The sequence below is a fragment of the Pelodiscus sinensis genome, chromosome 5 (genome assembly GCF_049634645.1).
Source record: "Pelodiscus sinensis isolate JC-2024 chromosome 5, ASM4963464v1, whole genome shotgun sequence".
Taxonomy (NCBI): Eukaryota; Metazoa; Chordata; order Testudines; family Trionychidae; genus Pelodiscus; species Pelodiscus sinensis.
In genome coordinates this window covers 94,260,605-94,283,627 of record NC_134715.1, presented here as the reverse complement: position 1 = coordinate 94,283,627, position 23,023 = coordinate 94,260,605, and the positions used below count along the sequence as shown (strand labels likewise).

At 41.8% G+C, this 23,023-nt stretch overlaps 1 protein-coding gene across 12 annotated transcripts in view; it reads left to right on the top strand.

The window, feature by feature from the left end:
• The first annotated feature begins 522 nt into the window (after positions 1–522).
• The window catches only part of PGCKA1 (PDCD10 and GCKIII kinases associated 1), a 63,126-nt gene continuing 40,625 nt past the window's right edge, over positions 523–23,023 (top strand). For 6 of the 12 annotated variants that reach the window (XM_075930600.1, XM_075930597.1, XM_075930598.1 and 3 more), the window contains exon 1: positions 576–972. The gene's annotated coding sequence lies outside the window, so the exon portion shown is untranslated. The other 6 variants (XR_012904338.1, XR_012904340.1, XR_012904339.1 and 3 more) reach the window with 3 other exon arrangements.

Genomic DNA, 23,023 nt, shown 5'->3' with positions numbered 1-23,023 from the left:
TGCGCTGGCAAAGTTTTATAGTCCAAGACACATATCTAGTGTTATTTTCTAACGAATGATAGCCAATAGAATCAGATTCATTTCCCCCCAAACAAAAAAAAAAACAAATAGAAAGGATTTAGTAGAATATTTCATCTGGTTAGAGCCAAATGTAGCCAGTTTTAGACCCACAGCTCTGAAACAAAGGACCGGGATTGTGCAGTGTTGTCACAAAGCAGCAAGTTCCTTTCAAGATTCAGCCTACAATCTCCAGGAATATCAAGAATCGGTCTTTTAACAAATCTGAAATGGAAAAATTTAATTTGACTGGTTGCCTGCAAGAATCTCCTAAAATCTCTCTTCTTACAAACAGGCACTTCCTCCTCATTGGAGTGGGGCAAGTAATCACTCTCCTTTCATATCATATCTGGGAGTGCTAATACCACACCTAGAAAGCAGCTGTTTCGAGAAAACCAATAACTTTTATGGCTAGCTCTGATGTAAGCTCCATAAGCGTCTCTCTCAGCTGCAGAGCAGCAATCGGAACAGCAGCACCCAAGATGGTGGTGACTACAATTCAGTGCTAGGTAAAAACACCTGATCTGAGAGGGGGACTTTCTGGTCAGCTGAGTTTGTGACTTGGGATAATCTAATACATGGAATATTCAAAATGCAGCCACAGTCTGAGAATATATAAATTGCCTATAAAACAACAAGGTTAGTCAGGTTTCATATCCAGCTTGCAGGTAAAGGGTTACAGATTCTAGGAAGTATTAAATGCAAACTTTAAAGGATTTTATTTTCATCTACAGTCACATGATACCCTTATACCCAATGACACTAACTACAGTGTCTCATTAAGAGGTCATGCAAACTCTCAGGCTAAACAAGGCATTCTTACATATTTAACATTCAAATGCTGAAACCAAGCTAAGCCATGGGAGATTGTAATCAGAAAAGAGCTACACTTCCTGACCAACACAAAAGCTGCAGGTAGGAAACTTTCTTGTTCTTTCATGTTTTAAACTTCCAGATGTTGATTCTACTTTCAAGAGAAACTGTTTACTGGGTATTTATTGCACTCTGTTTAGTTTTAACTTTTAGAAAAATCTTTTTAATACTTTTGTCCTAAAATATCTGAGCTCCTTGAAGTTTCACCTGTTGCAGGGATAGTACTGTTTTCCAGGCAGACCCACACAGACAGCTTAGTACAAAACCAAAGCAGATCGGATAGCTTTTTTTAAAAAGTACATATTACCAATAAAAACCTAAACAGATTAAGTTAATTTTTCTATCTAACTGATCGCGTTAGCTGTTATTGGGTGCATTTTTAAATAATCATTACTACACTCAGGATGCTCAAAAAGAGAGGATTTAGGGAACCTCTGACTTTATTTATGCCTTCCATGAACTGCATATTGTTTGAGTCACTTCAGTGAAACTGTGATTTAGTGGATATGACTGCCCATTAAAATTATGTAATTCCAGTTTTCTCCCATCTAGAATTTGGTGTATCTTTCTGAAAACTTGCAAGATGAATAAGAGGCAGGGGGTGTATGGGAGGGGCAAATTCAAATATATAAAGACAAAGCAAAATCTGGAAATGGGGGATGTGCACATAGTGAGTATAAGGCTTCAGTTAACTTGGGAAATCAGGTATGCAAGGTACAGCAAGCCTTGTTAACTTGTACATGGAATGGCAGGAGGTTTCACTGACCTTGTCCATATCATGAAGGGTCATATTTTAAACTTTTGTTTAATTTTTCTAGTATACAATGTTAAGCAAACCAGAGTTCTCTCTGACTGTCTTGAAGATATTCTCTCCACCTATGTTTTTGCTTAAATATAAAAATATTTCAGATAATGCAACTCACCTTTATGTTCCCTTCTCAGGAAAGCAGTACCCAGTCATGTTTGACAACACTAGTTCTATTTTCTAAATTATTGTCCCTTGAGAATTCCTATTGCTTTGAAAGAAATTAGTAGTCTTTACTGAGTTACTCAAATTACAGTAGTTCTAGTAGAGAGGCAGTGAGTGCAAAGAAAGGTTGGGTTTTTCCTCCCAATCTTTGTGTGTGAAACTCTTAAATGTTCTCCTGTCCCATCTACTATCAACATACATTTCGAGAGAGAAGCAAAGGAGAATAATACTGAGTACTTACCTTGCATTCTGTGGCCAAGATTTCCAAGTGTTCTGTAAAGGAAGCTGTCGTCACCCACTATTAACAAATGGGGAAACTGAGCCCACAGGGAGATTATCAGCTACATTTTCAAAACAGGACACTATTTTAGGAACTTCAGTTCATTTTGTAGATGCCCCACTTGAGACATCTTGGGCCTGACTTTCAGAAGCGCTAAGGTGAAATCAAGCCCAGCATGTCTCATCTGGACATCCAAAAACTTATAATCACTCAAGATGGTCTCCACTTTTGAAATTGTGGCCAGAAGTGGTCGGTATAAGGCCACATAGCAAGTCAGTGGCAGAGGGAAGAACAGGATTCAGCCAGATCTATGAAGGCTGTGTTGGGACAGTGTTCTGAATGTATGTCCCTTCAAAGAAGGGCAGAGTGATTTGCAAGTTGTAGCCTTTGAAAACCACCATATACATGATTTTGTTGTCCTTACCCAGGAAATACTCCCACTGATTTCAGGATTAGACTTCAGGTTCCCCACAGCGGTCCTACGGCTTTAAAATTGGTTAAATGAAATACATAATTAAATATAGGTTACACCTCTATAGTCTGAACTTCTGTCATCCAGTGACATCTGTGGCCCAGCAACGCCATGGATGCTCCCAAGCTGGAGCACTCCCGGGGAAAAGCCACCCCTGTGCTCAGCAACTCCTCTCCTGCCTTCCCAGAGCTTGTACAGCACTGCACACAGCTCATTCGTGGCACTCAAACTCAGGGGGGCCAAGAGGGACACGTGGGGAAGAGCCAAGAGCGCAGCCCTGTGAATGATGGAGGGCGCAGAGAGCGCAGCCCACCTGCCACAGGGCTTGGTGTGCCCCTGCAGGGCTGTACTCCTGATCCCCAGCCATAGGGTTCTGCAGCCACTCTGCCCTCTCTCCCCCCATCACCCTCGCCAGTCCCTGCTCAGTCAATACCAGTCCCTCTGCTGCTACTGAAGTGAAGCCTGGCAGCCAGGGGCAGCAGAGGAACTGGCATTGACCTCCTCTGATCCAGCAAATTCCTTGGTTCAGGACCAGTCAGGTCCCAACGGTGCCAGACCAGGGAGGTACAACCTGTAGTGATAAACAAAGGGAACAAATTTTAGCATTTTCAAACAGCCATGCTAGTAAAATTAATCTCAATAGTGACAGCTGAGACCAGGACAAATTTCATGACGGGATCTGATGCTGTCATATAGGTATTCTAAAACCACCCATCCTGTCCAACAATCTTTCAGAGATCAGTGTTTGTGTTTAAATGTCCCTACATCTATTTAGTTTAGTTTAGTTTGGGGTTTACCTACAGGTAATCTGAATCAAATCCTGAATCGTTTCAGCCAATTGTATATGTGTTTTAGTTAAACCTACCTCTGAAAAACTAGGAGTATTGCTCTAACTATGGTGTTACTAAGAGGTATTTGCACTTATCGGACCCAATCTCCAGCTGGTGTAAATGGGCTCAGCTCTGTTGAGTAAAGCACCTGAAGCATGGGTTTGTATTATTAACATCACTGCCCTGCCTGATGTATTCATATTATTTGTATGACTGTCACACTGAGAAGCCCAAGTCATGAACCAAGATCTCACTTTGTTAGGTACTGTCCAAACCTAGAATAAAACACAGTTCTCACTCCAAAGAGCTTAAAGTCTAAGCATACAAATTAAAATAGGTATTTTCTGCTCATAACCACACAGCTGTAAATGAAATACCACTGATTTCAGAAGGGTTTCTGTAAAATTGCCCAAATATAATCAAGAATAAAATTGGGCCCAAATCATTCACAAGATCAATACAGAAAATTCTTCAGGTTAGCATAAGGGGTGTATTTGCAGAGCTGTGCTTAGACCTGGAAAACATGCACCAGGAGCTACAATGATCCCACTGTAGAGCTTCAAATGGAAAAGGGGCCCCTGTCCTTTCAGTGATAATGTCTATTATGACTGGGGCTGTAAGCGACTAGTTGACTACCTGGTAAACCTAGGCTTTTCAGGTAGTTGAGTCACTACTTGACTAATCGCTTCTCCCCCTTGCTGCCTCTGTATCAGGAGCCAGAACTGGGGGAGCCGGCTTAAAAGCCGCTTTCCCCCAGCCCCATCTCCACAGGGGGCAAGGAAGGCAGAGGCGCAGCAGGGGAAATGGTATGAGCCAGGATTGAGCAGTCCCAGTTTGCACCAAGTCCCAGACACTGCGGCTCTGTTATTTACATGTAGTAAGAGTCATCATGTTTTTAAATGTAGTAAGAGGTACAGCAGGTGAAATTGCTCAGCTCGCGCCATCTCGGCTTGCGCCTAGTCCCAGGCTGCTGCAGCTCTGCTTTTTAAATGCAGTAAGTCTGGTGGCTCCTACTATATTTAAAAAGCAGAGCTGCAGCGGTCCCCCTTATCGACTAATCAAGTTGTCAATGGAAATTATGACCCTTCTGTTTTAAGCAATTTTTGTACATGTTGGCTGGGTCATGCTATGCCCGTATTTAGCATTTAGTCCTTAAATCATGTACATGTTTCATTATGTAAAATGGTCTGAGCTAGAGAGCTTCAGAAGTATCATACTAAACATTTGCATTGCCTGTGAAGTATAGCTTATCCATCACTTTAGTTTCATAATCCTTACAGATTTAAAAAGAAAGAAGTATGATTTCTGAATGAGAGAAAAACAGCCACAGAAACTTCCTAAGAAACCAGTGCAAATTATATAGCTGCATCTGGCTTCTTTTTTAGCAGCTCAGCTGTGCTTTATATGTACAATAATTTGAATTTCTGTTCTTGTTTAGGACGTGGTCCCCTTTAGTCTTCTTGCTTTGTCATTCCATGTAAGCACAAAATTAAATGCAGTAGTGCCTTATTGGACAGGTTTAGTAGAGTCATACAAATCTAATAGTCTTTCTGGTACATTGGCAATGAGGAATTGTGGGAAAGTAAGAATCTGGAGAAGGGTCCAAACAGACAAAAGTGCAGAACACAAACCTCTTCTACCTACTCTCTATTCCAATGTTATCTGGGGATAATGTTGCCATTACAAATATCACACAAGTACAGAGCCTAGTGATAAAGAAGGACCTAATGATCATGTTTCAATGAGAGAGGCTGGTGCTCGGGGAGGCTGAGGTGCTCAAAAAGCAGGATTTCATTACTTTTTCAGAGAGGGTTAGAAATAGAGCTGTGTTAAGTGGGTGATCTCACTTTGTCCTTTATTCAGCATGACTGCACTAGATTTGCATTTCCCAGGGCTCACGTTGAGCTTGGGGGCAACATGAACTCCTCGGAAGCTTAAAAACAAGCATGTGCTGAAGTGCTAAACTGTATTGGGGCCAGAGTGCTCACTAGCTTTCAGGGTACAGCCCTTACTCCCTAGGAAGGAAGTCAAGGACAGGGGCATGGAGAGAAGCATGGGATGTGAAGCGACAGGGGATGACCTGGAAAGACAGGCAGGAAAGTCTACAGAGCACTTGGCTCTCAGAAGGAAACTGTCAACTGGCCTCTGAACTAAAGAAGCAGCCCGTGAAATCTGACAACGCATGACTCCTTACTGTAGTGCTAGAGAAAGCAAACAGGGAGAAGTTAGAGGAGATAGGGTTGAAGCATGGAGTCTATACCCTTGTTGAAAGATGGATGTCCAAATGTGCATCAAGAGTGTTTTGGAGGAAGGATTGAAAAGGGTGATTTGAGGTCATAGATGTGACATACACTAACAATATTTCTGAGGATTGAATCCAGCATGCTTTCATTTGGACCAGTGGAATAACAAGTATTTTGTTGATAACTGGTCACACAGTTTGGGAGAGTATGAATTAAATGAGTAAGTTGTAACAACAGAAAGCAAACAAACAAAAAAGCAGAAGTTTCTCTTAATGGCTGACCTTTGTCTCCTCCGTTTCTCTAGCAATTTATTTAATTTCCTATCCCTTATATTAGCTATAAATAAATTGCCGTGGAAGTGCAGATGCTTTTTTCCCAGGTTACAAAAAAGCTTTTATATCCTAAGTTCTGTTGTAAATTGACATGTAGAATTATTTTGTGGTTCTGGGGGGAAAGAGGTAGAGCACTTTTCATGTCTCATATTATTCAGTATCACAATGTGGCCTCTTGGGAATCCTCCCCATTCACTTAAAAGAGAGGTATATTTTTATTAAGGTTAACAGCAGGCCAAATTATACATATGTGACACACACATAGGCCTGATTCCTTATTGGTTTCTGTGTGTTACTCAGCTTGTGCAGTGAAGAATCCAGCTCAAAGATTAAGGTGAAGCAGTGTTCTTGGGGTTTTTTCCCCCCGCTCATTCCCTCTTCACTTTGAGAAGCAGTTAGGATTTTATCCTACCCCACGGAAGCCAACAGCTGTTTTGCCACTGACATCAGTGAAAGTAGGATCAGACCCTTTTATAGCAAACAGAAAGGGGAAATGTACAGCCAGACTCCATGCAGCCTTGTAGAGTGTCCTAGTGCTATCACCCAAGACACCCAACCACCAGCAGAGTTAGAGCAGAGATTACCACATTGCAGCAGCATATGCTTGTCCTTGTGATTCAGCTCCCCATAGCAATGGGCCATCTGTGCCTGGCTACCACTTCTCCCCATCCCTCCACCACTGCTCTAACACACTGGGAGGGAGTTGCTACTTCCAAGGTGTGGCATTTGGATGCAAAGACATCTTGCTCCTGGCAGACTACTGCTGTTCTTCCCTGCCCATGTGCTCACTGGTGGGATCCCCAGTGCTTGCTCTGAAGTGGCCACACCAGACATGTAAACAAACAAAGAAGTGTAGTAAGTCTGACCAACATGTGCAGTCACACTCTCACAATGACCAGACACTTTCAGGCTGTCAATACCTGGCCCCTCTGACATCCTGATCTGGGCTGTGTATGTCCTTCCAGCAGCCATGCTCAAGTGCTGCCCAAAGGAAAGCTGGAGCAGACTAACAGCAATGCAGGTTTCCTAGCACTGCCCTTGCATTCAGTGCAGTGTGATGATCAGGTCCAATGTCCACAGCTCTGCTGCCTACTGCACCTTTTGTGCTTCTTAGCAACTCGGCATTGCCAGGTGCTTAATGCAGTTTCTTTCAGCGTATAAAATGTTTTATCAGCCCTTAACTCCTGAGCCTGACTCTGATCTCACTTGCACAAGTCTAACTCCATTGATTTCAAAGCCATTAGTCCCGTGATATACTCTTGTGAGATCAGCATACGTCCCAGTGGAGTTCAGACTCCTGAAGTAAACTGAATGCACGGCATCTTTATCACTCAGTGGAAAAGGAGATTATTGTGTCTTTAAAACTGAAGTAAACCTTTCCATTGTCTTTTATGCCTCTATTTTTGGTTTGACTGCTTTGGGTGGGGCATAGAAAAAACAATATTTACCTGCCATGTAGCTCTATTCTTTGCATATTTGTTTTTGTATTATCTTCCCCCATGTGAATTCGGCAGCTGGTGTGTGGATTGATGTCAGCCCTTTGCTTCAGTTGTCAGAATACGTGTTCGTCTCTACTAAACATTAGCAGAGAATAGGTTACGTCTGTGTAGTTAAGGTACACATTGAAATGCCAGCAATAGATCCACAGACAAAGAGCAAAATATGGTAGGAGCTAAAACTACCAACCCTAAACATGGCCTCCAGAGGCACAAGGAGTTACTGTCACGTACAAGTCCAATTTCCATTCTTAAACTCTTGTTTCATGGAAAACATTTTCCATTTGGATGAATATAATCAGTTTGCTAGAACATTGGTCTAGTTCAACATGTTAAATAGCAGGTGCAATTCCAACAGTGTAGCAATGTGCTTAAATAAAAGCACCATAACTCTTCTATAGAGAGCACAAGCTACTTACTGATTCTCTAAGCACAGAATCATCAACCAAAACACAATTGTTTCACAAATGCCTTTGAGTCTGATCCAGCTGCCATTAAAGACAAGGACAAAACTCCCACTGACTTCAACAACTGCGGAATGCACTTTTGAAAACCAGGCCACTTATTTCAGGTTTTTAATGAGGATTTAGATCCTAATATAGATTATTAAATACATTTATAATATACTATATATTTGAGAGTTTGTCTCTGTCTGTCCAAGAACTCCTCCTAAACAGGAAGATCTAGGACAACCAAATCTGGTACACAGCTGCCTCTGATCATAACTTAAAGTAGGGTTGAGTCAGGAAAATGGGCCTGGAATGGGATTGCTTCTCATAAAACCAACAGAAAAACCAGGCAGGTGAAAGGGGCTGTCAGGGTCATGCCACCTCCCTGTGGGACTACCCCAACCCTGAGCCTCCCACCCCTCAGGTGCCCTTTAAGGAGGGCAGGAGGAGCTGAAACCACCTCCCACCCCATTCGTACAAGGCCATTGCTGGTTGCTCCCCTTCATCAGGAGCAAAGAGAAAGTTCACAGTTTGCTGAATTCCTCACTCTGGCTGGGTAGCACAGAGAAGAGACATACCAGGACCTGCTCCAGCCAGGGAACATGCACTCCTCCCCCAGCTCTGCCCGCTAGAAGCTGCAGCAGCCATGGACAGGTGCTTCTCATTTGACCCCAAGCTGCTGCAATGATAGAGGGCTGGGGTAGTCCTCTCTCCCCAGTGCAACCTGCATACTGAACCCCTCATCCCCCGCTCCACCCAGGAGCAATGATTTACATGAAGTACATACATTTTATTTTCCAAAAACACAGAAATTAAGTTAAGGAGCCAAACAACGCTGGGTAAATCTTCTGGTTTTAACAAATAAAAGTAAAAAATGTAGACTCCCTTTTTTCAGTCTTAGCCTAATTTAACATTCTCTCCTTTTGCTATAGGTGTCCTATAAATACCTACGTGTTGCATTTATATCTGCATAGCAGTGAGGGATCACTTTCCTGTCACTTGAAATGTATTGTTCAAAAGTAAACCCAGCTCCAGCAAATTAAATTACTGTTAACTGAGCCTATTTTATCGATGTAAAAGTTACCAAATAACCTTCATTCAGTCAGAAACCAATCAGTCCATTAGTGTGTGCTATAATTTTTCTGAATAAGATTATTTCTAAGCACAAGACAAAGTATACAGTAGAAGGAAGCATTTCAATGACAGCAGCTTGGCTGTCAGAGTCACTGTTTGTGCTGCACAAACTTACGTACTTTGGAGCACTCAGATGTAGGCCAAGTAGTAGTGATATTGCTTTATAGTTTGAAAACGTAAACCTCCATGTATATTCAGTAACCTCTCAAGGAGTTTCAACAGTTTCTGAGATGAAGAATGAACACTGCAATGAATCTCTAAGAAAGCCAACTTCCAAACCAAGTAGGACTTTGTAGATGTATACTAGCACTTTGAATTATACCCAGAAACAAAGAGAAAACGTTCAGGCTAGTTGAAAATTTTGCATCAAAACTTGGGTTCTCACCTAAAGAAAATGTTTACTTTCCTAGAAAGTCCTAATTATTCATCAAAAATCTGCAAATTTCAGCTGGAAAAAAAACTATTTTTCATGTTTTTGGCTTTTCAACACGAAGTTTGAAATTTTCTTTAGAAAATTTTCAACTACCTGTATAGGTACATGGAGTAAAGGTGTAAGGACCTGATCTACTGCTGAAGTCAATGGAAAGACTGACACACACTCTGATTTCAGTGGCCTTTAGATTAGGTCCCATGCAGGAAATTCTTCTAAGTAAGTGGTCAGTCATATTTTGCATTAATTTTGTGTAGTCTTCACATATAACCTCATGTAGAGTCCACTGTAATAAATCTGCCTGGAGAACATCCATGAAATCTGGTTTCTCTCCTCCCACTGTGAAATCTGGTCTTTCGTGTACTTTTACCATATATTATACAGATTTAACAAGGGAGACCAAAGTGACTCAGAAAAGGAGTTGCAGAGAGATTGCAAGGTTATTTGAAGGGATTGTGGTACTGCTACCCTTACTTCTATGCTACCTTTAGAGCTGGGCAGCTAAAGAGCAGCAGCTGTTGACCAGGCACTTAGCTCTGAAGGCAGGAGCACAGAAATAAGAGTAGCAATACCACATCATGCCATCCTCTTGCACTGCTGCTAATGGCAGCTCTGCCTTCAGAGCTGGACTCCCAACCAACACTTGGTGCTCTCCAGCTGCCCAGTTCTGAAGGCAGCACTGTCACCAGCAGCAGTGCAGAAGTACCATAACCCCCCACAAAAACACTACTTTTTTGGGTCAGGCCTCCTACAACACTCTGAAAATTCAGATTTAAATAGATGAAATCATTTCATTTATGATTTTAAAAATCCTGTGACCATGAAATTGATCAAAATGGACCACAAATTTGGTAGGGCCCTACTCATACCCTACTGTGGTGAAGTCCAGATCAACCAGGCATACGGAGAATTGGAGGACAAGTCTCTTGTCTACTCCTGCTACCTGGAAATAGTGGCAGGATTGTATCAAGACCTACACATTGTGAACCCTGTTAATAAAAGATGGGCATACAGCCCTCAATAGGGGAAGTAAGCAAACCTCCCATTGAAGTCAAGTACTGCAGGATAAAGCCCTTTATGAGGGCAATGCTACTCTGGTGATTTACTGAATTAAATCATACCAGCGTAAACTTTATTTTACATCTTCTTATAATCAGTTTGCTAGACCATTGGTCTAGTTCAAAATCATAGAATCATAGAATACTAGGACTGGAAGGGACCTCGAGAGGTCATCGAGTGCAGTCCCCTACCCTCATGGCAGGACCCAGTACTTTCTAGACCATCCCTGATAGACATTTATCTAACCTACTCTTAAATATCTCCACAGATGGAGATTCCACAACCTCCTTAGGCCACCGTGACAGTTAGGAACCTTTTCCTAATGTCCAGCCTAAACCTCCCTTGCTACAGTTTAAGTCAATTGCTTCTTGTTCTATCCTCAGAGGCCAGGAAGAACAATTTTTCTCCCTCCTCCTTGTGACACCCTTTTGGATACCTGAAAACTGCTATCATGTCCCCCCCCTCAGTCTTCTCCTTTCCCCTCAGTCTTCTCCTTTCCAAACAATTCTTTCAGTATTCCTTCATAGGTCATGTTCTCTAGACCTTTTATCATTCTTGTTGGTCTTCTCTGGACCTTCTCCAATTTCTCCACATATTTCTTGAAATGTAGTGTCCAAACCTGGACACAATACTCCAACTGAGGCCTAATCAGCTCAGAGTAGAGCAGGTTAAATGTTAAATAGCGAGTGCAATTCCAACAGTTTAGCAATGTGCTTAAATAAAAGTGCTATAACACTGAGGCAACATGTCAGCTTTGTCACTGGCATCACTACAATCAGCCACATTAGACTGATACACAGTTATCTAATGGAGATAGGGCTTAAGAGTTTAATAATAATACCTAGCACTTACATAGCATTTTTCCCCAGTAGATCTCAAAGTGCGTTACAAGGGAGAATCATTATCCCCATTTTACAGATGGCAAACCAAAGTACAGAGAGGTGACGTGACTCACCCAAGTTCATCCAGTAGTAGCACTGCCAGGACTAGAACTGAGGCATTCTGAATCCCGGGCCAGTACTCTGTCCACGAGGCATCACTGCCTCAATACACCTCACTTTTTAAATTTCAGCTCAATTTCTTATCATGAAAAAACAAATAGGTGTTGCCAATAAACAGCCCTTGCTCCTAAACAGAGGGTGGGGGGGATCTGCCATGCCAAACAGCTTCCTGAAACCTCTTTTCACGGCCAAGATATAAACCTTTGAAAAGAGGGGTTGTGCTAGAAATGCCAACACAACAGTCACTAGTATATAGCATCATGAACTACTGGACTACAAAAACAGTCCCACATGTCATACTTAACTGTGAAATTCTTGTAGGTAACTTTGGTGGACTGAGCCTATGCTTCTCTGGAAAAGAAATGGATTTATTAGTTGGCTCGACTCCAAATATGTCGTCTCTTAAAGGAACAAATGCTCTTATACAGCTTGTAAGCATTGTTCCAATGTAAGATTAAAAAGACTGTAAATATAATTAAGATAAGAAATCAAGCACATTACAGTTCAACAGCACAATGGAAATGCAACTGTATTTCACAGCCATTCCACAATTACAATACTTGAGACACATGTGGATAGCTTTCAATACTTTGATCAACACTACAGATTTGCCATGGGCTTGAGAAATGAAGACTCTCATTGCAACGTAGAGAGTGAGAATAAAGGATCTCCAAGTCATTGTGACCAATCATCCTCCTAACCATCTCACCATGGAATGTCTTTCAGGGAAATTGCTTTAAAAAAATCAATTGGGAAAGTTCATAGGCTCTATGAAGTGATGCAGATTCAACTACCCTATGCTTTACACAATTATTCAAATGCTGTATTAAAAAAAACAGAGGGTCAAATACATTAGTGGAGTGGAAGTAAAATAATGGCACAAGAAAGCATCTTCATGTAAGGATACACTGTGTACTGTAGCACAGTAGGATACACATTATCACAGATTCTACATAATCTTATTCCTTTGTTTTTTAACAGACAAAATATAAGGAAATGGATTGGGGATTTTGACTAACTAATATGTGCAAATGCCAAGTCTTTTCCTGCGGGATCTTGGCTAGCTGCCACTTCCTTACCTAGGCCACATAAAGTTACTAGCACAAAATTACTAGCAAGGCAAAAATATCAGCAAGAAGAGATCTATGTGTATTATGTCAATTAAGAATGTTCTATGTTTCCATTTTGATCCTTCTGAAACATCCTCGGGGTGAGAACATATGACTTCAAACCAATTAGAATATACGCAGTTCCCCATACAGATTGCAAAATACCCTCACCATTAAGGATTTCCTCCAGCTTCCTCTGAAGTCTCTCTCAGAGGGGTAGCCATATTAGTCTGTATCTGTAAAAACAACTAGTAGTCCTATAAATAAAATATCTTGGTTTCTGTTATTTCCACTCCATTTCATCTGATGAAGTGGGTATTGCCACAAAAGCTTATGATTTTATATGTTTTGGTGAGTCTCTAAGGTGCCTCAGGACTACTCATTATTTTTTAAGTCTTTCCATTGATTAAATAGTTATAGAAACAAATTTCAGCAGCCTAGAACTCCCATGTGATGAACATTGCTCTCAACTCATACTAAAGCTAATCAACTGCCTCTAAATACAGAGCAACATAGCCACACTACTCCTTAAACAATACCTCTCCTCACCATTTATTCCAAGCCTACTATTTCAGTAGAGACAAGAATCTTCCTGAGGAATCCAAATAGGAAATGATATCTCAGCTCTAACACTGTTTCTGCTCAAGTCCCAACACAAACTATAACAAGTTGTGTGTTACGTAATCAGACTTCTTCTTTGTAATCCTATAAAATACCGGCAAATGTAAGAAAATGCAATAAATATTTATGTTAAAATAGACACCTTCCAGTCTGATTTCTAGTCCCCATCAATAAGATGTGGGATAGGGCTGTGAGGAGTCTGGGTTTGGGTTTTGCTACACTATGCTGGATGTGGTTGTTGTTTAAAGTCAGAGGGCAGCTCATCTTCCCCAAACATCTTCCCATTGTGTATAGAGGTCCTTTTTGTCTACTGTTTCCAGTAGGACTGTCAGGTGATTTAAAAGATTAATTGCGCTGTTCCACAATAATAAGAATACTATCTATTTAAATATTTTTGTATGTATTCTACATCTTCACATATATTGATTTCTATTAGGACTGCAAATTAACATGTGTTAACGCCTGTGATTAACGCAGGGCAGAATTAATGTATTAAAAAAATTAACGGGCATTAATTGCCGGCGTTTCTGCTCAGAGCCCGGGATCAGCTGTGCGGCGCTGCCCCTTTGAAACACCTCCACGTTTCAAAGGGGCAGTGCCACAGAGAAACGCCTGCGATTAATGCACGTTAATTTTTTTAATGCATTAATTCTACCCTGCATTAATCGCAGGCGTTAAAGCGTGTTAATTGACAAGCCTAGTTTCCAGCCCATCCCTGTTATTCATTTCCTTCTCAGGCATATTGCCCATAGAATATACCCTCTGTGCATCCTTTTGTCATACACTGTAGCCACCATGGGAATAGGAGAAAGGTAGTTACTAAATTATAGGGCGTTCTTTTCTGGCTTGAGCAGTAAGTTAGCAACACATATTGGGAAGGGAGAGGGTGCCATATTATGTCTCCTTTGCAGGAAACATTAAGACCAGCATTAGCAAACTAGGGATGTAACTTCACCCTCATGCAAACTCTAAGCAGTTACTACTATATTCCAGGAACTTTTTGTTCTGTTTACATTCCAACTTTAAAGATATGATTGTTGTTTACAACCCACCCAAAAGTTTTTCCAGGCTGTAAGCCATGCAAATGTCTTCTCTGTTATCTACCTAAGTCCCTTTTGAAATAAACAGAAACTCATTTTTCCCCTAGATCCTATTTATTCTCAAAGAGCTAGGATTTTTTTTCAAAATCCTGTTAAGTCTCTTAATGGCAGTCTCAGGATTTTGGAGTCTGTAGATGGTTAATTCTATAAATCTCATGACACTTAGCTCCACTCACTGTATCGTTGGTGCTAAATTTGCAACAAACAAATGGAATTTCACATGGCCAGCACGAGAGATGAGAACCTCAAGCCCACAGAAGCTTATCTGAGAGTCTGATTTGCAGCACTTCTAATGGTGGCAATAAATAAGTATTTGTTAGAAAACCTGACTGAACTTCTCTGAAGCAGGTTTACTGCAGATAATCCAGCAGTGGTATGCTCTCCCTGCTACAGGGCTGGTATTGTTATGTACTGTTCCATGAAGGAGCCTAGATTTATATGTTCTGCCTTCGCATGAAATAAAGTTAATCATAGACTGAGAATTCTTTGTTTAGTAAAACAGATCTTTCTGGCCAATTCAATTCCTCTTTGTTTGATCTCTCACTCTCACAGCATGCAATATTATTCCTCTTTCAGCCAACAGGCAGAACAGTATTTGGACAGTTGAACAACTCAGCTCTGCAGTCAACATAAAACTCTAACCTAACTCAGTAAGATTTCATCAGAGTTAATTTTTCATTTCAGTTCAACCAATCCATCAGTGTGAGATTGTGAAACGTTGTCCTCCAGAAATTGTACTTTGTTGGTATTCGGGCTTTCAGCTTTCCTTGCTAGCATTAGTTGATGCGAAAAACTCCCACATGGTTTAGATGGAAACAATGGGCACACACATCCCCTGCCACCTGGCACAAGGAGCAAGAACTCAGAGTGGCTTCCCAATGATTGAGAAAAAGGTATTGGGAATGTCCTTGTTGCAAAGCTCTCTCTCACCTCCCTTGCCACCTTCCTGCAAATACAGATTTTTTTCTCCCCTATTCTTCTCCCACGGAAGGAGAGCGCACAAATACCTGTGAGCAGGCTATCATCTAGCTCTGCAGAAAACAAAACACACATGGGACATAGCACCATAATGCCTGAAAAAGCCTATTCAAGAAAGCTTCACTGAAACCATCAATTTTCTTCCAATAAGCAGCAGTCAATCGCTATTCCAAAAAAAAGTAACACATACAACCCAGGAAAGGGCCAACATTTCCATCAAAGATGCTTTGTCAAAGGTCTGTGTTGTGTATGTGACCCTTTGCTCAGAATACTGATAAATATCCCCTTATAAATATGGAATTAAAGACTGTAACTGATTCCAGTGAAGCTTTTGGGGGGGGGGGGGGCATTCCCATGAAGTCTCTTGAATGTTTTCATGTAATCCACCATTTTTATTTTTTTTAAATCAGAAGTACATTCTAGCCTGGGACTCTGTGCTTTCTAGTTCTGCCTACCAAAAGAAAAGAAAGAAACTCACTTTAACGAGCTGGGATTTGGGATTTTTTTCCTTTGTGTAGGACTGGCTGATCTCATTCAGCTGGACTTGCCAATGACACAGGACAACACAATTGTCCTTAGATTTACAATGTTTTCCTTATTTATTTTTGCTTGTTCCACGTTAACATCTGTAGGACCCATGTAAGCTCAGGGAAATACTGCGTGCTGTAGAAGCGACACAGTAAGGAACATTCTGTTTCCCGGAAAGCTTACAGTCTAAATAGCCAAGACAGGCAAAGGTGGGAGATCAGGAAGGAAGACAGGGAGCATTGAAGTGACTTGCATATGATTACAAAGGAAGTTTGGGACAGAGCCAGGAACTAAACCCCAATCTCTTCGGACTAGTGCTTTACCCATAAGACCATCCTTCCTCCTAATCATCCTTCCTCTGTCTAACCCCCATAACTAACTGCCCTATGAGCTGCCTTCTTCTATGCCGATACCATTTTCCTGACCTAATCTTCCAAAGTTCTACACTTCTTTCTGGTCTATAAAACCTGCTCCTCAAATCATTCACTGTGAGCACAGGTGAATCACCTAAAAAAAACAAAAAAAAAAAACAATGACCTTTCAGAATAGTTTACATTGACTAACAGGGCTTTGTGTTGATCTGTACACAGAGCACGTAGCAGAATTCTTTCCCAGAAATGACTTTCAGTCTCCTCTGCAGCAGTCTATAACAAAAGCTGGAGTTTAAGGTAATCTCTTAAACAAGTCAGAAGTTAAACATTAAACAATGATTTTGATTTGCAAAAATCCTCTACTGTGTAGATACAAATTAAGGGTCAAAGAGCAAGTAGACTAGGGCATCAGGTTCAAAAATATAAAATAATATTGTTTCTGATGCTTTCTTTGGCCATTTTGTCAAAACCTCTGAGTCTCACCTGGCTCTAGGCCATGGGTTCCCAAACTGGGGGTGTGTGAAGAAATTCCGGGGGGAGCACGAGGCAACCCAGCCCTCCCCCCACCCCGCTAAGTTTTGCTGCTGTTTTTGTTTTTCAGCCCCCGTCCGTTCCTTCTTTCTTTTTTGCTCAACAAGTTTTGCTGCTATGGGGGGGGGACATGAGAGTTTCTCAAAAATCAAAAAGGGGGCGTAATGCCAATAAGTTTGGGAATCACTGCACTAGACACTCATTCAGCTGTGTTCAAAATCTGTTGTCCTCAGAGTAGCACAGTAATGGTACATATGCCCAGGATGTTGTGGAATGAGGTAATAGTTTCTATAGATGCTGGGGACCATGCTTCAAAGTGTCCACCTAGCTAATGGGTCAGAACAGCTCTGCTAATAATGGAACGGTTTGCTTTTGATATTTTTGTTTTCTGAAAACAAACACACACACACACATATATATATATAATGGAGGCAAACAAATCAATGTGGTAGTTACAGCATTTTTAAGAGCTCCCTGATATAAAGAAGGAATATATGGAAATCCAATAGTTAAACCTGCTTCATAAAATATCACTTGTGACATTACAAAGTTTTGTTACAGCAGAAAGCCAGAAAAATAAACATCCATGTCAACCTCACAACCAGCCCTTACAATCTGGCAGGGCTGCTCATCCACTGTGAACACAAAAAAAGGAAAATGACAAGATTCATTCTCCTTTCTAACTGTCAAAACTGTTTCCACCTCATCAGCCCCTTTTTTTTCTCCCCGCACTTCACTAGAGGATTAAGGGGGTATTGAGTAGGGATGTTAAAAACATGTGTAATTGTGTACATATGTAAATGCTGGCAAAACTCCTTGGAAACCAGTGTAAGCCGCTCCCGGGGAGCCTGCTGCCACCCCACGCTGCTGCCTCTGATGCAGCAGGGTGCGGTAGCTGGCAGCTCCCCAGGAGCCAGCTTTTAACCTAGCTCCCCTGCATGCCCTAGGTCCCATCAGCAGTCCCATTCCCAGGGAGCCTGCTTCTGCCCCCACGCTGCTGCCTCTGATAGAGGGTGGCAGCTAGCTCCCCAGGAGCGAGATGGGAACCTATGTGTAACCATGAATGTTAACCAATAAGCCTAGCTTATCCGTTAATCATTTACATGGCTATATGCTCACATCCCTAGTGTGGAGTACAACCTAGCTAGCCATCCTGTAAGGACACTGGTCAGAACATCTTTGATGAAACTTTGTCAATTCATCAACATTGAAATGTTCCACACAACTGGATCTATTTTGATGAAATTTCCTCAGAAACCTACCTGCCTGGATCCTTGGCTGCCCACTTGGTGGTCTCATAGGGAGCTGAGAATCTACAAGCCCAGATTTTGGGGCATCCAGCTCTTTGGCACCCAGAAACCCTGCGAGTCCCAGCTCCCAGGTTCCTTAGCAGGCTGCCTTTGATTCAGGGCTTCCAGGATGCCCTGTTCTGTGGCAGCCTACAATGCAATTTCCCCAAGCTCCCAGTAAAGCTGGATGGATAACAGTAATTCCACTGGGCTGAGAATTTCAAACATTTTAGCTTTAATTCCTTCAGAACAAAATAAAATTCTGAAATCACAAAATCCTCCATAAAGCAGAACCGCCATTTTCTACTCATATCCTTTAAGCATATCTAGCATATGTGATTCTCTTTAGTTTGCATATTATTGGAGAATTTCTACTCAGAGTCATCGTGAGCTGGTGTCAAGAAATCTAAAACATTAAGGCTGTGTCTAGACTGGGAAGTTTTTCCGCAAAATCATCTGCTTTTGCGGAAAAGCTTGCCAGCTATCTACACTGGCCGCTTGAATTTCCGCAAAAGCACTGACGATCTCACGTAAGATTGTCAGTGCTTTTGCGGAAATACTATGCTGCTCCCGTTCAGGCAAAAGTCTTTTTCCGAAAAACTTTTGTGCAAAAGGGCCAGTGTAGACAGCAGAGATTTGTTTTCTGCAAAAAAGCCCCGATCGCGAAAATGGTGATCGGGGCTTTTTTGCAGAAAAACGCGTCTAGACTGGCCACGGACGCTTTTCCGCAAAAAGTGCTTTTGCGGAAAAGCGTCCTGCCAATCTAGACGCGCTTTTCCGAAAATGCTTTTAAAGGAAAACTTTTCCGTTAAAAGCATTTCCGGAAAATCATGCCAGTGTAGACGCAGCCTAAGGGCTTGTCTCCACTACCTAGTCAATCAATGCAGCAATCAATCCACCAGTAGTTCTTTATCAGGTCTCCTTAGATAAATAGACTTTAGAGTACTCTCCCATCCACTCTGGTACTCCACCAGGATGAGGAAGTAGATGGAGTTGACGGGAGAACTGTCAATTTTACTGAATAGAAGACATGGGGGTATGTAGGTCTAAGTATGTTGACTTTAGCTATGCTATTCACATAGCGAATGTTGTGTATCTTAGATCGATTGGGGGGGGGGGGAGCCGGAAGTGAAATGTAGAGCAGGCCTAAGACCCCAAAGGTGCACTAAGATCAGCTAGAACTGACTCCTCTGCCTGCAAAGTCATATCTCAGTGAAGGAACAGGGCCTAACATTGGTCCTTTGTCAACCTCAATGTCATGGGAGAACACAGTAATTCGGAATGAAGTTCATCCCAACCTACACAAGGCCCTGTAGATCACTTGAATACGGAATTAAAACTGATTTTCAAAGGAAAAACAAATTGGGCTTCATGATTTATAATTCATGATTTTTCAATTTTTTTCCCTGCTTGAGTTTTATTTTAGGAGTCGTCTACACTTTAAAGCACAGCTGCAGCAGTCCTTCAAACTGAAAGTGTGGCCACAACACAATCATGAGCAGTGGATGAAGGTAAGGCTGGGAGAGGCAAACCTCCCCAGCCCCGCCCCTTCTCCAAAGCCCCATACCCCTCACAGGTCTCCTTGCTGGCTGAATTTTTAATCAGACCATTTAAAACTCTATTTTAACACCTATTTAACGTAAATGATTAACATACATTTTAAAGAAAGGAAGACTATGATAAATACTCAACACTACAGCCCTTTCAATTAAGATATCAGAGTTTATAATATACATGCTTAGAGAAATCTAGGAGGTCCTTCTGGAAACCCAAGGAAGATCAGAATTTACATTCCCGACATTGTCTACATTCAAGTTTGCGCACAAATTGAAGCCCTTTAGTTTAACTAAGTGAAACCTGAAAAGGAAAAGCAAATTGCCCTCTTTTGCTTCATGATTGTAAAGAAGGCCTAAAACTAAGCAAAACAAATGGGTCTCTCAAAAGCAGAATTGTGCTCATTTAAATGATTTAACTTTAGTGGTGCAACTTCTGCCAGTCTGACCAATGCTTAGGTCCCAATGGATGCCTGCATCTAGGCAGAGCCCCAGAAAAATCAATGGAGTTCTATGATGGTTCAATAATCTCCCCAGAGAGAACACCTAGAGCAGTGGGACATATTCCTCTCCTCCCAAGTACTAACAGATGCCTGAATGGCTCTGCTGCTTTTGGGAAACTTGTCTCTAGAAAGATCCATCCTTTCACTGTCTCTCAGGCCTGGTCTCTACACACAGTTGCACCAGTTTAACTAAAGATGTGATGTTGCACTGATTTAGTTAAACCAGGGCTAATCTGTGCATGACTAATCTGCATTAGTTTAAACTTTGCTTACGCTGATTTACTTTGCCTCTGGTTTGGAAGTGTGGCTTTTGCATGCAGACAAGCTCTCAGACTCAAACAGATGCTTGATCTACTTCAGTCTCATAGGATTAAATAAATAAAATTAAAATAAAGGTTACGGGGGAAAGCCATTTCCTGCGCCACTGAGAAATTTAAACCAATCTCATTCTTCAGTGGCTCATACACCTTGACCCATCAGATGATAATCTTTTCCAAATGTCTATCATCAAGGCATTTTGAGACCGTTTTAAGTTAAATTTCATGAGGAAAACATATTGCCAAAACACAGGCCACTAGTTATTTCAATTTCCAGATAAAAATCTGCTCTAAATGCATAACCAGTTGCCTTGAGTATGGGATATGGTGCACATGATTGAGTTTACAGATGTTCAATTAGGCTTTTGTTTTGTTTAAAATGCCACTAAGCAGTCAGCACAAAGACAACGATAGACAAGGCTCGACAATTAGTGTAATCTACTCACCGGTGGCGAGTAGATTACAAGCCGGCACAGCCACGCAATGCAGTCTGCGCATGCGCAGCGTGCTGAACCGCACGGCTGGCAAGCAGGGCTCGCCGCCGCTTGGCGAGCCCTGATGATAGAAATAGAGAGAGAATGGATGTATGGTTTCTGCTTTCTATAATAAGAGCCAACATACACAAAGTACATAAACACAGTAGAATTTCACTTCCAACTGCACCAGTGTTTCCTTTTTACTACGTAGGGCCCTGTCCATGCAGCAAAAGACGTGCTTTTTCTGTTCATTTAACTCAAATGCAGACACACACACACCTACCTCTATGGGCACAATTAACACCTTTAACATGGTTTAAGTCAGTCAGGAGGTAGGCTAGGAATCCCACTTTAAATGTCAAGTGATCTTAAAGATGCTCACCTGTATGTACATGAGTTTTGGGGGTGAGGGCTCTGGGAAGGAAGTTTGGTCAAGTTGCACTAATTCAGTTGAACTAACTTGGTTGGGAAAATAGCCCCCACTCTGCCCATGTATAGAGAGCTTCAGAAAAACTTTGAGGGATGTGGTGTTTCCATTCCCAAAAAAGTCTTCAGCCATGCATTCTTAGCTCCCATTTTTATCATTGCTCAACAGACTGTAGATGCTCCATCTTTATAAGCTTTGTTTTGGCAGGAAAATACCAGCATTCTAAAAGCAAGATTAGGGTTTTTCAGTGGGGCCTAAACCAGTTGTTTCAATGGGAACTTGGACTAGCTTCTTAAAGATATGTAGGTGCTTAAAGAGGCAGCTATATGCCTAGTAGAGTAATAAACAAGTACAGGCAGTCCCCGGGTTACGTACAAGATAGGGACTGTAGGTTTGTTCTTAAGTTGAATTTGTATGTAAGTCGGAACTGGTACATATTGTAGGGGAAACTCTAGCCAAACATTTCTCCAGAGCTCAGTTGTATTCTCCCACACCTCACTTCCCTCAGGCCTTTATTCTCAAGCTGAGGTGTCTGCTGAGAAAAGCCGTTCCGCGTCTCCCTGGTCCCCCCTGCTGGGGGGAAGCAGCTAGTGCGGGGTTGCCTCACCCCGTTTCTAAGTAGGGATCCGATGTAAGTCGGATCCATGTAACCCGGGGACTGCCTGTATAAGTAACAATATTGCAGTATCTCCCCAACAGTTCTGCTGAAACTGGGAGCTCAGCATGCTAGGTGCTGTACAAACACAGAGCTGATTTTTGAGCTTATTGTAATACTTTATACCATTATTATGCATAATGATAACTGTTCCAAGTATTGTATCAGATCTGTCACATTCAACTAATTACATCCCATAATATTACTCTACAATATCCACTTTAAACTGCAGGATGCAGTGTTAGGACCATACCTGTTAACCCAAGTCCTTTGATTTTCTGTAACTTTCAGTGAAGTACATTGATTAATGCTGTCAGTGTAATGCAGTGATGGACAACTTAGACTAGTGAGTGGGCCACATGAGCAGTCCTCCATCTCAGTAGGCCACAAGACGGCTGTAACCAAAGATGGTCTCCTGGGATACGGTAGTTTTGCTAACAAATTCCCCTATAGGGCAAAGGCATGCACTTCTCCTATCCTCCTCCTCTCCCCCCCCCCCCCCCCCCCCCGGGGCTGCCTGGCTGAATCATCATCATCATCATCAACCATGGGCTCAACGCCCATTGGTGTCCGATGCCTCCCTCACTATTTCCTTCCATCTTTCTCTGTCCAGTGCAGGGTGGCTTAGTTTCTGTAGACTAGCTCCGCACCAATCTATTATATCATCTACCCACTCTGCGTGGGGTCTGCCTCTCCTATTCGGACCATCTATTATGCTGAATACCGGGGTTTTAACTTTTTGCTCGTTGTTCATTCTGCAGATATGCCTGAATAGCTGTAACTTCCATTGGATAGCCTTCTTCAGTAGGTTCTCTTTCAGTTGTATCTTCCTATATAATTCCTCATTGGTGACCTTCTGCATTCATCCTAGTCTCGGGATCTCAACTCCTCTCAAATGCCAATATCCTTCTCTTTGAATCTTTCATTATCACCCATGTC